The 4660-nt window shown below is 48.5% G+C and overlaps 1 long non-coding RNA gene across 2 annotated transcripts in view; it reads right to left on the reverse strand.

Moving 5' to 3' along the window:
• The window catches only part of LOC104872419, a 6421-nt gene extending 2470 nt beyond the window's left edge, over positions 1 to 3951 (reverse strand). Inside the window, exons 1-4 of one of the 2 annotated variants that reach the window (XR_783162.2) lie at positions 3453 to 3951; positions 2215 to 2290; positions 1347 to 1406; positions 878 to 1039 (exon numbers count right to left, since the gene is read on the reverse strand). This is a non-coding gene — a long non-coding RNA (uncharacterized LOC104872419). Of the gene's footprint in view, positions 1 to 607; positions 1040 to 1346; positions 1407 to 2214; positions 2291 to 3452 lie in introns of those variants that run through there. The other variant, XR_783161.2, reaches the window with a different exon arrangement.
• Positions 3952 to 4660: the final 709 nt, after the last annotated feature.

Below are 4660 nucleotides of genomic sequence, written 5' to 3' on the forward strand. Positions count from 1 at the left end.
TTGCTGCAAGTTCAAGGCCAGCCTGGGCGGCATAGTGAGTTAGCTCCTCCTCCACCACCACCACCACCACCACCATCCTCCTCTTTTTTGGACACAGGTTCTCACTGTGTACTTCAGGCTGGCCTCAAACTCACAGTGACCCTCCAGCTTCAGCCTCCTGAGTGCTGGGATTACAGGTATGCACCACCACACCCAGCCAGGTCCAATTCTTAACATTCTAAAAATAAGCTTAAAATCTCAAAAGCTATAAGAGAAAACTACCACTGTGTCACCCAACTTCCTTCCCAAGATCCCATGCCGATGTCTTTACAGTTACGTAACCCTTTACTGTGTAGCCCAGCATCGTCACACACGTCTCTCATCCTTGCCAAATTCTAGGGTGCTGAGTGGGTAGACAACATCTTCACCTTGCAACTGAGTAAACCAAGGCTGAATGAATTAGGGGAGTGGATCGCATTTACCCAAAGGACAGCACCTGGGTCCCCTGCCTCTAACGAACATGTTCCTCGTGGCTCATTTCCCTGAACTCGGCGAACCTTACAAAATGTGGCTCAGTAAGAGAGACTCCAAATTAATAAATTCATTTGTCAGTAGTCAAATGTTTGTGGAAAGATGTAATATAAACGATAAGACAGAACAAACGCTCCCAAGGAAAAGCACTTATTTCTACAGCACGTAAAGGAGTCTCCCACAAGCTGTTGGTGGAGACGCTGCTCTCCCTGAGTGAAACTAGTCCCTAAAGACACCAGTACGTGTCGATGGCATATATAAATGACACTGCTTGTAAACAACCCTCAGCCTCTGTCAACCGTGAATGGCTTTGCTTAAGCAACTTGATGGTGCAAGTGTAATTGCCACATCCCATGGGAATTCTCACCGAATCAGAACCAGCAGATCCACAGCCACTGTTCTGCTGTCTTAGAGAGGCTCCTCCTCCAGCCTCCTGCTGTGAAATTATCAGCCGACTTTTCTTCCCAAGGTTGAACCGTCATTTTTCCTTCAGATACCGTAAAAATATCCTGGTGGAAATTCACTGAAACTGTAAAATAAATGACCAATGCCTGATTTGTAATACTGAGCACCGCCGTTCTTCAAGCTCTTCCCTTGTGACACTAGGCAGAACAAATCTGTCCTCCTGTACCCTCCCCAAGGGAAAGTTCAACAGCAGGAAAGTTAAAGCAGCAGAGAAATGGCGACGCAGCAGCCACTAGGGGAGCTGGAAGCCACGGCCATCCTGGCTAAACACAGCCCCCGGGAGCTGCCCTGAAAACGGCTAGCTTCGTTCTTCCAGTCCTTTCAGTTTTGCTGATGCGGAAACAGGTTCGCTATGGGAGATCTGTACTCACCAGTACCGATGCCAAGAAAATGATCGCTTGTGTCAACGCGTGGAGGACTGCAAGTGTAGCCTGCAGCAAGGAATGTGAAGCAAGAATTAAGAAGTGCTGGAGAAGAGAAAGATCAGGAAACACTGCTGCCCAAGGCTCCACAGGAAGTCTCCGGGTGCGAGGCCCTGGAGGCCAGCAGAGGGCAGGGGTGGCAGAAACTTTAACTGAAAGAGAAGGCCTCACGGGGATGCTATGGTGATTCTAAGGATGAAGCAGTCGCCAGTGTGGTGGTGCACACCTGTCGTCCCAATAATCTGGGAGACCAAGGCAAGTCCAAACCCAGTCTGAGGAAGACAGTGATTTACTAAGACCCTGTCCCAAAATAAAAAAGAAAAGGATTGGGAAATATAGTTCAATATGAGGGCACGGGGTTCAGCCTCTGGCACCACAAAAAAAAGAACAAGGAGAAGGAGGAGGAGAGGAAGAGGAGGAGGAGAGCAAGAAGAAGAAGTGAAAGAAACACTGGGCCAGGGATGCAAGCCCAAGGTTCTGAGTTCTATCCCGGGTACCACCAAAAAAAAAAAATTTTTTTTTTAAAGACAAAAACACTTTTGGAAGAATGAAAATATTTTAAAACTGCATCTTATGTAGCAGCAGATATATCAAACCTTACCCACAATATGGTGAAATGTCAAACTTCCCTAGTTACTGTGTCAAAATACCTGGTGTTCTTGTTCCTTATGCCCATACCCCAAGCAACCCACATTAAGAACTATATAAGGGCTGATCAAAAACATACAGCAGTTTGTTTAAACAAAAAAATATTATGGTAAAAAAATGCATTGCCATTATTCCCTTTCAGAACACCCCTCACTTCAGACACACTTACCCATCGCTCTTCCATTGTCTGAAGCAGTTCCGGAAGACCTCTTTCATCAGTGTCTTTGCCTGGCTGTTTTGATGTCCTGAATCAACAAAATGTTTATAGCAATTTCTGTCAAAAACATTACATTGTGTCCTCCTCCACCTTATTCCCCAGATCTGGCACCGTGTGACTTCTGGTTCTTTCCCAAACTCAATGACCATGAAAGAGAAGTAATTTGAATCAACCCAGGGCATGAAGGCAGCCAGGACAGCACAGCTAAAGACAGTGCTATGTGTCGTGTCAAGAGGGACAGAACATCCAACTCTCCTACCCAGCACACGGGCACTCTGGGGTAAGCCGGAGCTACCTGTGAGGACCTGTACTGTGCTAGATTATCTCAGAGATGCTTTAACATCATACAGATCCTAGATGTGTTTATAAACCTACGTCCTGGTGACTTTTAGAAATGGCCGGGACCATGGGTTACTGTTTACTAGAGAGGAACATGACCAGTGTGCTTCTGACTAGGAAGCATGGCCCATTCTGCCGGCAGTTACTGAACACAATCTTTTCTCACCATTTTAATACATGTTCCACTGTGTTTACCTTGGACTCAGCCCACTACCCTTAGCACATTCTTTAGAGGGCCCATGGCAGGGCTGCAAGGAGTGGCCTCACTCTGGGCTGGCACAGGCAGGGTACTGCTGTAGGACTTGTATCTGCCGTAAGGACAGACAGACATCTACAATATGAGGGGGATTTGAATGATCCTATCAAAGCCTTGAAGGAAACCACGGCCATGTATACACTCCTGAAGATTTGATTATAACAAAAAATGTTCTCCAGGCATGGCAGCCCACAGCTGTAACCCCAGCACTCAGAAGGCTGAGGCAGGAGAATCACCGAGTTCAAGGCCAGCCTGCAGTGAAACCCTGTCTCAAGAAAAAAAATTTTTTTAAATATTTGCAGTGAGATAAATATTTCCATGCCTTAGGTAAAATGGATGGTGAAAAATAGTAAATTATGCAGTTGTAAGATGTTAGCATTTCCTTAACGCTTGCTCTAAGTGCAGAAAATCTAGTTATTTAAATTAGATAGACTTGGGCCCCGGATTTAGCTCAGAGCCGCCTGCCTGGCAAACTCAGGGCCCCAAGTTCGATGCCCAGTACCAAAAAACGAATAAATAAATAAGATAGACTTTACTATCTTAATATTAACTATCTTGACCGTTTTATTAATATTCAGAGTAAAATACTCTTCACCCATTTCCGTTAACGGTCGCGTGGGCGCCAAAAATCCGTCTAATATTCCCTTCGGTTCCAGCAGCACTGCCTGGCCGGCCTCCTGACTTCCGGTCTCCAGGCGACTCGTGGCCTCAGGTCACTGGCCTTCAGGATGATTTTGTGCATGGCTTCCGCTGGTCTATCTGAGCACCAGCACACATAACCAGTTTCCTGACCGTCAGGCACAGCTCTGCTCCGGCCTCTCCGAGCATTTGCAGCAGCCTGGGCGGACTGGAGATCCGGCTCCTCCGCCTGCTCCTGCGCCCTGGCCTCCGTGTCTCCCACACCCCAGGGGCCTGGACGGGGCCCAGGCAGAGCACTGAGGCCCCAGACCGCTGGCCCCGGCAGCGGCTCCTCTTCCTGCTTCCTCCGCGGGCTGATCGCCCAGCCTTTGACCTTTTTCACCTGACCTTCACCGTCCGGGCCACAGCCCTCCACACTCTCCCCATCCTTAGCTTTCCCGCTGTCATGCCCTCCCTGGCCATTCACTGTCCTCTGATCTGACGCTTTTGCTCACGCACCGGGACCCCAGAACCTCAGCCTTGAGCAGGAACTCGCTGTGGCTGCACCTGGAGGCCTTAAAGGCCCCAGGCTCCTGCCGCTTTCACCAGGTCGTGCCTGCCATCTAGTGGATTTAGATCGCAACTGCAGGGAGGCCTGGCTCTACCCGGGGCCTAGGGACAGAAGGAGAAACAAGGCGCTTAATTCAAGTCTGCATTCGTCCATTCCTCTACTGGTCCCTCCAGTGCGAACAGAGAACCGCATGTCACCTCTGCGTCCTCAGTGAAGGCCTTTGGGTACCTGCCTTACCTCATAAAATATCTACAAACCCCTCTACCCTGCAACGGTTTCCGCTGTATGCTCTTTCACGGGCACTTAATAAATGCACTGGAAGACTGAGAATCCGGCTGTTCAATCCAGGGACCTATAATTAACTTGGAGGCAACTTATCTTAATTGCAAGTCAAGCGCTGGAACCCTCAGCTTACCAAGAGACTGGATTCCAAACGCTATTTTTAGTTCCGTGCATTTTATGAGAAAAAGTAAGCTTGCAGCCTCCGGATGCAGTTCCACTAAATAAGAGTGGGAAGCAGTCCTTGGAAGTTTTGACACGAAGCACATTCTTATGCTCCTTGTGACTTTTGCTCTACAAGCCACATGGTTTCTCCCCCCCTCCCCCCTCCCCCC

This window comes from Fukomys damarensis, unplaced genomic scaffold (genome assembly GCF_012274545.1).
Source record: "Fukomys damarensis isolate Sample0158 unplaced genomic scaffold, DMR_v1.0_HiC HiC_scaffold_30, whole genome shotgun sequence".
In the NCBI taxonomy this organism is placed as follows: domain Eukaryota; kingdom Metazoa; phylum Chordata; class Mammalia; order Rodentia; family Bathyergidae; genus Fukomys; species Fukomys damarensis.